Raw genomic sequence first — 10,928 nt, 5'->3', positions numbered from 1 at the left:
TCACCATGACCCTGAAGTAATCACAGATGTCTTCATCTCCTCAAAAATTAGTTGTGTGGTTCTAGCCATTACTGCCTTTCTTAGTAGTTTTCAGATTCAAATGGACACTCCATGACATTTTTGGATGAGTTTTCAAATGTTTCTATGGTTGCCAATAAATGCATGTTCAGTTGAGTTGAAACAAAATATTAAGACTCATCAGGACTCCACTTACTCTCACACATTATCTTCAATCTACTTCATTTCTTGAGAGTCATTTTTAGTCCATGAGCATTTCTTCTCCTCCTGGCATTCTTTTCCATTAAGTACTGAAAAGATGGGGCTCCTGGGTTGCTCAGTCGGTTAAGCGTCTGACTTCAGCTCAGGTCATGATCTTGCAATTCACGAGTTCTAGCTCCACATCAGGCTCTGTGCTGACTGCTCAGAGCCTGGAGCCTGCTTCAGATTCTGTGTCTCCCTCTCTCTCTCTGCCCCTACCCTACTCATGCTCTGTTTCTCTCTCTCTCTCTCTCTCTCTCAAAAATAAATAAAAACATTAAAAAAAATTTTTAAGTACTGAAAAGATGACTTTGTGCCACGATGAAAGATAGCGCTGATTGCTATAGTAATTTCTGTTCATTTCTTTAACTTTGCCAATTAATTTTTAGCTCCCAGAGAATATTTTCTAGATAACATTAGGTGGTCCTGGCAGGTATGCTGAAAGCTAAAAACTTCCATGACCTAAAATGTCTTTGAAGATTTTACTTAATGGTGTTTTCTTTTTCTTCTTTTTTCTTTTTTTCTTCACAGCCTAAGATAGAGTAATGAAAGTTTATATTTTCATGCTATTTTTTGTATCTCTTACCTTAAGCCAGCTTGAAAACACTCCATGATCATTATTTTTAAAGCTCACAGTCTTTACAATCAAGCAGACTTAGTGTGAAATCTCAGCTCTGCCATTTTCTTTCTTTGATTGACTAACTGACTCAACCTCTCAAGAACTAATAATTCCTGGTTTGGCCACTCTGGAAAACAGTATGGAGGTTCCTCAAGAAGTTAAAAATAGAACTACCTTTTGACCCAGCCGTTACACTACTACATATTTACACAAAGGATACAAAAATACCTTTTTGTATTTGATTTGATTGATTGTATTTGATTTGATTTGATTGTATTTTTTGTATTTGATTTGAAGGGGTACATGCACCCCAATGTTTATAGCAGCATTATCAACAATAGCCAAACTATGAAGAGAGCCTAAATTTGCATTGACTGATGAATGGATAAAGAAGATGTGGTATGTTTTGTATATATACACACATATATATATATATATATACACACACACACACATATATATATATATATATACACACATATATATATATATACACACACATATATACACACACACACACACACACATATATATATATATATACACACACCCATACCTAGATTAGTTTTAGTTCTCAAAAGTCCATATATATGATACATAATGGATAATAATATATTCATAATATACATATAATATAGGTATATATAATAATATATACATTATATATAATGGAATATAATTCAGTCATCAAAAAGAATGAAATCTTGCCATTTGCAATGACATGGATGGAGTTAGAGTGTGTCATGCTAAGAGAAATAAGTCAGTCAGAGAAAGATAAATACCATATGGTCTCACTCATATGTGGAATTTAAGAAACAAAACAAATGAACATATGGGATGGGGGAAATATTATGATGAGCACTAGGTATCGTGTATAAGTGATGAATCACTGAATTCTGCTTCTGAAACCAATGTTGGTCTGTATGTTGACTAACTAGAATTTAAATAACAATTTAAATTTTTTAAAGTACTAATAATTCCTTCAACTAAGAGCTGTCCTCAAAAATAAATAAAGCACCAGATATAAAATGCACAGCACCTTGTAAGTGATCAACTTACAGTTTCTTGAAAAACTTTTCTTGGTAAATGTTGAAGGTATTTGACTGAATTGACATCTGTAGCTTTTAAGAGGTGGCTTAGAACATGAAATTAAATGATTGCATTTTTTAGGATCAGACTTTCTTAATTCTCTAATTTTATTTTAGGAAAAATTTGTTTTACTTTTCAAGGAAAAGGCACTTTAGAAAGCTTTCATATCTTTAACAGTCATTCTGAAAACTTTGTATTGAATTTCCCTGAAAACATACATGTGTTTAAAATTTGAAAAGAAGGGGAGAATATTTGGCAATAGTGTGTTTAGAGATTTGATCAAAACCCCAAATATTTTGAAACCTAATGCAACCCATACCTAGATTATTTTTACTTCTCAAAAGTCCAGTAATTTAATCTCTTAATCAAACCTCTTGAAGTTTCCATTTCTAACTAAATGAAATGATAATAAATAATAAGCCAAAAAAATAAAGTGCACCCATTTAAGGGGCAAATGTGGGAAATTTGATGGGAAATGAATGTGAGTTTAAATAAAATGAAAATATCATTTCTCTCCCTTGATTTTCAGCTCCAAGTAAATGAGGGACTGAGTAAGAGCCAGCCTAAGTTCCTTGGATTGAGTTCTTCAATGTAGAGTTCTTCATCCACGGCAAGTAGACTACATTTGTTCAGGGATAAAGGGAGACTTGGGGAATTTAAAGTCTGTTAACCTGACCGTGACTGCCTATGCTGGCATAAACTCTCCTCCCAGAGACTGTTCTATTTTATTTCATGCTACCATTATTTCTTCCTTACATGGTCTGAAAAAATGTAATCTGAATAATGTGTGGAGTAATTGATTTGCCCGATTGAGTCAGCTAGCAGTGATGATGGAAAAGTGTATTGTGTGTCAGTCCCTGGTCAGGTAAGACATAATCCCCATCCTGAAGAAAACTGCAATGTTGCAGGGTGACAAGCAATATTTTAATAGGGAGTGCACAACAAAGCACAGCAATTAAACAATGGCTATTATGAGATAATGGAGCGGCTCAATTCAGTAGGGAGAGCACAGAGTGGCAATCACAAGAATTGGGTTTTCATCTGAGTTCTATCACCAATTAGCTCAATAGATTTGGATACATTGTCTTTTTTCTCTCTCTCTCTCTTCTGTCACCCATTTTGAAAATGGATAACCAGAGGAGGAAAAGACCAGGGAACCTCTAAAATCTTTCCAAGTATTTTCTATCTGTCTCTTTATATATTACCTATATGTATTTCTTTTTCTTGATGGAAAGAATTCTGTGGTAGTTCAGGAAATCAGTGAATGGGATTGAAACTCCTCAAAAGATGGGCTGATAAGAAGGGGAAAATGTGCAGATGTATCTTGCTAACAGGGAACCAGTCTTCTCAGTTTGTCAGTTTTGATCCTCACCATGGCAATCACTATCCTCATAGACATGGCACAAATGAATTGGAACTAATGAAGTCATGTTGCACTTACAGGAAACACAGTGCACTACCTTCCATATCACTCCAGGTAGTGGTTTTCACCCAACTCATTCACTAATCTTACTCACCAGGAAACAAGACCCTAGATGGAGATACAATGTTGTTTGCAATATCTGCCCCTCAAGACTCTTCATTTTTCTGAGGCAAACAGAAGTTTATCCATGGGGTCATATGTTACTTTTTTTATTGCCTTTTTGATGGAGTATAACAGACATACTGAAAAGAGCACAAATCATAAATGTATACTCCAATGAATTTCATAAAGTGTGCACATCCATGCAACCAGCACCTAGATAAAACCAGGGCCCTGAATTTCCCCTCAGGTCCCTCCAGGTCACTGACCTCCACTTTTTATCCAGACTTCTGTCGTCAGCGATTTTTGTTTTGTCTGTTTGCGAAGTTCATGTAAACAGAGTCACGCAGTATGTACTCTTTTGTATCCGCAATCTTTCTCTCATTATTATGTTTGTGAATTTCATTCATGCTGTTGCATGTAGCAATAGTTTGCTATGGGCATGGGTACAAGTTTCAGGTAGTGTGTACCTTGAAATGAAACTGATTGGTCCTAGGGTTCAGCTTTAGTAACTACTGACCGCCAACCAGTCTTCCAAAGACAAATGTTAGCATGGCTATGGGATGGCTACACGTGTCGCACGCCGCTGGTGGGGGGTAGACCACTTGCTCTATGTATGTGCTATTTCAGTAGGGATGCGGTGGTATTGCATTATAATGTTAATTTGCATTTCTCTGATGACGGAAGAAGTGGAACACCTTTTCATATGTGTATTAGTCCTCTCTGAAGTGTCTAGATGTATCTTTGACCCATTATGCCCCACACCGCTGGGTTAGCTAAATTTTCCTAGTTGACTTGTGGGAGCTCTTGATATAGTCTCCTTTGTCAGAAAAATGCATTGTAAATATCTTCTTTCTCTCTCTCACTTGCCTTTTTATGTTTTCATTAGTATCTTTTGATCATCAGAATTTCTTAATTTTAATGTAATATGATCAATATTTTTTTTTCCTTTTGCTTAATGGTTAGTGGCCTTCTGTCCAAATTAAAAATTCTTTGACTAACGCCAGATCACATTATATTCTCTCATGTTTACACTTTCAATCTATCTGGGATTGATTTTTGTGTATTGTATCAGATAAAGGTCAGATTCATTTTTTCTACATGTATTTCCAGTTGACCTATTAATTGAAAAGACCATTCTTTCCCCATTACACTGAAGTTTCACCTTTGTCACAAATCAGTCTGTTCCTATATTCTTATTCCAGTCCATTGCTCTATTTGTCTATGTCTACGCCAGTGGTATTCTGCATTAATTACTGTAGCTTTATGATAAATGTGATTTCTGACAACGTAAGTCTTATACCTTTGTTGTTCTTTATGAGCAACAAGATATTTTTTAACCCTGTAATTTCCTCATAAATTCTAGAATCAGCTTATCAATTTCCATTTAAAAAAACAATCTGGCCTACAACTCATTCTATGAGGCCATCATTACCTTGATTCCAAAACCAGGCAAAGACCCCACTAAAAAGGAGAACCATGGACCAATTTCCCTGATGAACATGGATGCAAAAATTCTCAACAAGATACTAGCAAACCAAATCCAACAATACATTAAAAGAATTATCCACCACAACCAAGTGGGATTTGTTCCTGGGCTGCAGATCTGGTTCAATATCCACAAATCAATCAACGTGATACATCACATTAATAAAACAAAGGATAAGAACCACACGATCCTCTCAACAAGTGCAGAAAAAGCATTTGACAAAATATGCATCCTTTCTTGATAAAAACCCTCAAGAAAGTAGGAATAGAAGCAACATACCTCAAGTTCATAAAGGCCATATATGAAAGACCCACAGCTAATATCATCCTCAATGGGGAAAAACTGAGAACTTTTCCCGTAAGGTCAGGAACATGACAGGATGTTCACTCTCACCACTGTTGTTTAACATAGTGTTGGAAGTCCTAGCCTCAGAAATAGGCTATGAAATAAAATGAAATAAATGGCATCCAAACAAAATGAAAAATGAAATGAAATGAAAGGCATCCAAATTGACAAGGAATAAGTCAAACTTTCACTTTTCGCAGATGAGATGATACTCTACATGTAAAACCGGAAAGACTCCACCAAAAGGCTACTAGAGCTGATCCATGAATTCAGCAAAGTCGCAGGATACAAAATCAATTGTACAGAAATCAGTGGCATTTCTATACACCAATAATGAAGCAGCAGAAAGAGAAATCAAGGAATCAATCCCATTTACAATTGCACCAAAAACCATAAAATACTTGGGAATAAACCTAACCAAAAAGGTAAAAGATCTATATGCTGAAAACTATAGAAAGTTATGAAAGAAACTGAAGAAGACACAAAGATATGGAAAATATTCCATGCTCATAGATTGGAAGAACAAATATTTCTAAAATGTAAATTTTCTCCAAAGCAATCTACATATTCAATGCAATCCCTATCAAAATAACACCAGTATTCTTCAGAGAGCCAGAACAAACAATTCTCAAATTTGTAAGGAACCAGAAAAGACCCCAAATAGCCAAAGTAATGTTAAAAAAGAAAACCAAAGCTGGAGGCATGACAATTCCAGACTTCAAGCTGTATTAATTACAAAGCTGTAATCATCAAGACAGTATGGTACTGGCACAAAAACAGACACATAGATCAATGGAACAGAAAGAGAACCCAGAAATGGACCCACAAACATATGGCCAACTAATCTTTGACAGATCAGGAAAGAATATCTGGTGGAAAAAAAGTCTCTTCAGCAAATGGTGTTGGGAAAAGTGGACATGCAGAAGACATGCAGTCTCCATGCCCCTCTGGAGGCAAGGGAACAAAAGCAAAAATGAACTATTGGGACCTCATCAAGATAAAAAGCTCCTGCACAGTGAAGGAAACAATCAAAAAAATTAAAGGCAACTGATGGAATGGGAGAAGATATTTGCAAATGAGATATCAGAAAAATGGTTAATATCCATAATCTATAAAGAATTTATCAAACTCAATACCCACAAAACAAATAATCCAGCGAAGAAAAGAGCAAAAGGCATGAACAGACACTTTTCCAAACAAGACATCCAGATGGCTAACAGACACATGAAAAGACGCTCAGCATCACTCATCATCAGGGAAATACAAACCAAAACCACAATGAGATACCACCTTACACCCGTCAGAATGGCTAACATTAACAACTCAGGAAACAACAGATGTTGGTGAAGATGCAGAGAAAGAGGAGCACTTTTGCACCGCTGGTGGGAATGCACGCTGGGTGCAGCCACTCTGGAAAACAGTATGGAGCTTCCTCAAAAAATTAAAAACAGAACTACTCTGTGACCCAGCAATTGTACTACTAGGTTATTTATCCAAATGATGCAAAAATGCTGATTCGAAGGGGCACATGCACCCCAATGGTTATAGCAGCACTATCAACAATAGTCAAATTATGGAATGAGCCCAAATGTCTATTGATTGGCGAATGGTCAAAGAAGATGTGATATATATACACAATGGAATATTACTGGGTGATCAAAAAGAAAGAAAACTTATCATTTACAACAGTGTGGATGCAACTAGAGTGTATTATGCTAAGTGAAATAAGGCAGCCAGAGAAAAATAAATATCATATTATATGTGGACTTTAAGAAATAAAACAGATGAGCATATGGGAATGGAAGAAAAAAATAAGATAAAAACAGAGGGGGGCAAACCATAAGAGACTCTTAAATACAGAGAAGAAACTGAGGATTGCTGGAGGGTGTTGGGTGGGTGGATGGGCTAAATAGGTGATGAGTATTAAGGAGGGCACTTGTTGGGATGAGCCCTGAGTGTTATATGTAAGTGATGAATCACTAAATTCTGCTCCTGCAATCATTATTACAGTATATATTAACTAACTTGGATTTAAATAAAATTTAAAATGTTTAAAAAATAAAAAATAAATTAACAAGAAAAATAAAATAAAATAAATAAATGATCTGGGTTCTGATTATTATTGTATTGAATATATAGATAACTTTGAGTGAAACTGATATTTAAATAGCAAATCTCATTTATGATTATAAATTTCTCTAGTTAGATTTTCTTTAATTCTCTCAATATTTAAAAAAATTAATATAGGAATCTCACATTTTTCATTAAATTTATTCCTATTTCTGATGATATAAATATTTAATTTTATGTTTTGTTGTTATTATATAGAAGTTATAGTTATTTTTATACCTAGGATCTTGCTGGATTTATTTACTAATTCTAATATTTTATATAAATTTAAATTGGCAGTATAACAGGGGTGATTTACACTATTCAGGGATTTTAAAGAAGCAGAATAAAGTGGTTATCTTTTAAGATGATGCAATTTATTTATTTATTTATTATGAAATTTATTGTCAAATTGGTTTCCATACAACACCCAGTGCTCATCCCAACAGGTGCTCTCCTCAATTCCCATCACCCACCCACCCCTTCCTCCCACCCCCCACCAACCCTCAGTTTATTCTCAGTTTTTAAGAGTCTCTTATGTTTTGGCTCCCTCCCTCTCTAACCATTTTTTTCTTCCCCTCCCCCATGGTCTTCTGTTAAGTTTCTCAGGATCCACATAGGAGTGAAAACATATGGAATCTGTCCTTCTCTGTATGACTTATTTCACTTAGCATAACACTCTCCAGTTCCATCCATGTTGCTACAAAAGGCCATATTTCATTCTTTCTCATTGCCACGTAGCATTCCATCGTGTAATTTAAAGTTAGATGTGGGTTAAGCTCTGACTTCTTCCACTTATAAGCTTGGACAAGTCTCTTAATTTTCTCATCTGTAAAGCAGGTAGCAATGGTACCTACCATACAGTCTGCTATCAGAATATAGTGAAATAATTATGTGAAGTGCTTAGAACAAGGCCGGTTGAGCTTTTGATTCAAGTAATGTAAGCTCTATATATAAATATTAAAGGTCATTGACACCTAATGGTTTTAAGCTCCTTATCCCCCTGTTGCCTATATTGCTTTCTTTAAAGCATTTCTGATATTATAGGGTCAGTTAAGAAATAAAATGCTCTTAGACCATAAAAATTTTGCAAGCACACACCCATTCTAAGACTACATCAGTTGTGTCAAAAGAAAAAGGGGGGAACACCTGCTCAGACAGTTAAGTGCCTGACTTTGGGTCAGATCATGATCTAGCAGTTTGTGAGTTTGAGCCCTGACAGGACCATCTGCAGAGCATGCTTGCGATTCACTCTCTCCCCTTTCTCTCTGCCCCTCCCCTACTTGCTGTCTCTCAAAATAAGTAAAAAAAAATTTTTTAAAGACAAAAGAAAGAAAGAAAGAAAGAAAGAGAAAGAAAAAGAAAAGGAAAAGCTACCTACAGAGCATTACAACCTACTCTCATTGTTTCTTGCCCTTCAAGTCTGTGGAGGAGAGAGCAACGTGTTTTTTCATTTGACTTCTCCTAGCTCCTTAGGTAAGAGCAAACCTTTGTCTCACTCTGGTCCTCGTTCCTTCCGCATAGGACTAAGACTTCTTAACTTTTAATTTCCTCCCTATTTAAATGGCAGATGTGAGAATTCCTATCAAGAAAGGAGCCTGAAGTTTCCCTAGGGCTCATTTCTCAGTTACCTAACTATTCTTAGCATCAAATGGCTCCATCCTTCAATCTTTACTCAACTGGACAGTATAAATGCATAAGATTAATAAGTAAAGCTTATCTAAAGTTTAGCACATCAGGATTAAAGTGTTTCTTAACTGTTACAAATTCCAAGATTATCATAAGTTCAGACCTGTAATGGGTGTGGGTTGGGGGGCATGATGTATACAGCAGGTATATGTACATACATGGAATATATATATATTATATATATATATATATGTATATATAAGGATGTGTGCATATATATGTATATACATAAAGATATTTATATATCTTTACTGATAGACTGAATTTGAAAATCACCTGTGATGATATCTTGTAATCATTTTCTTTGTTCAACTCCCTTCAGAAGATGCAGTCGACCCATATTTCCTGAGCATTTTCTGGATCAGAGGAGGTATAGCAAAGAACAAGACCAAATCCACCATTACCCTCACCCCCTGCCAAAACTAAAAAAAAATTATTGATTTCTTCCAACCTGTATGCATACACACACACATACACACACACGCAGGAATTATACAGACTATGTGGAGAATGTCATCAGTAAAATGAAAAATGGTAACCCAAGTTGCATTTCCTTTAGGAGGTTACTTCCTTTGTATAGCAAACACAGGGCCTATAATAACTTTAACTGATTTTTTGCCCAGGTTGTGAATGAACTTGACCAACTAGCAAGGGCTTGAGATACAATACAACATTAATGTGCAGAATAAGATTTTGTCTTACAAATCTAGGTTAGGTAAGAGGTTGTAAATGGACCTTGCTGACCAGTCTGTGCTGAGGTTGAGAGAGTAAGCAGGTGCAATCTATTTTAAAGAACAGCTTTATTGAGCCAAAATCCGCCTACTATACAATTCACCTATTTCAAGTGTACAATGCGATGGTCTTTAAGATATTCACAGATGTGTGCAGCGGTCACCACAGTTGACTCTAGAACATTTTCATCACCTCAAAAGGAAACCGTGCACTCTTTAGACACCTCTCCCAGGCCCCGTAAACCACCCCAACTCTACACAACAACTAATCTTTCTGACTCTATAGATTTCTCAATTCTAGACTTCCATACAGATGGAATCATATCATATATGGACTTTTGTAACTGGCCGCTTTCACTTAGTATAATGTTTTGGAGGTTCATCCTTGGTGTAGCCTGTGTTAGCACATCATTCCTCTTTATTGCTGACTGATATTCCAGTGTCTGGATATTCCACATTTTGTTTATCCATTCATTCTTTGATAGATATTTGGGTTGTTTCTTCCTTTGGCTCTTATGAATGACTCTTCTATAAACATTTGTGTGCAAGTTTCTGTGGGAACATAGGCTTTCATTTCTCCTGGGTGTATATCTAAGAGTAAAAGTGCTAGGTCAAGTGGTCATTCCATGTTAAATGATTTGAGGAATTGCCAGACTCTTTTCCAAAGCAGCTGCACTATTTTGCATTCCCATCAGGTTTACTCTTAACAAAGATCTCAGAAAGATTTTTTTCTTTCAAAACCTACAAAAAAGACAAAAGCTTTAATGTGGTTGGAATGCACTCTGACCCTTAGAATCCACCAATCGCTGTTTCAATAGTTTACCCATGAGGATAAATGAACTGAGAGCCAATCCTGACACATGAACTTCTGGAATACATCCTGTTTCTAACGGGGGACTCCCTGTATGTGGATGATGCATTTATCAAAAACCAGCAACGGCGGAAAGCACTCAGGGCCACAATTAGATTTAGGAAATTTCCAGAACTAATGAATTTTAGGATGTGAACTTCCCATTTCATATGGACATTGGGGAGAGGAGGGAAGCTAACATCTTCTTCAGAGAAAGAAACTTTCAA

The sequence above is a fragment of the Panthera uncia genome, chromosome D2 (assembly GCF_023721935.1).
Source record: "Panthera uncia isolate 11264 chromosome D2, Puncia_PCG_1.0, whole genome shotgun sequence".
NCBI lineage: Eukaryota > Metazoa > Chordata > Mammalia > Carnivora > Felidae > Panthera > Panthera uncia.
The sequence above is the reverse complement of the archived record's forward strand: the minus strand, read 5'-3'. Positions refer to the sequence as shown.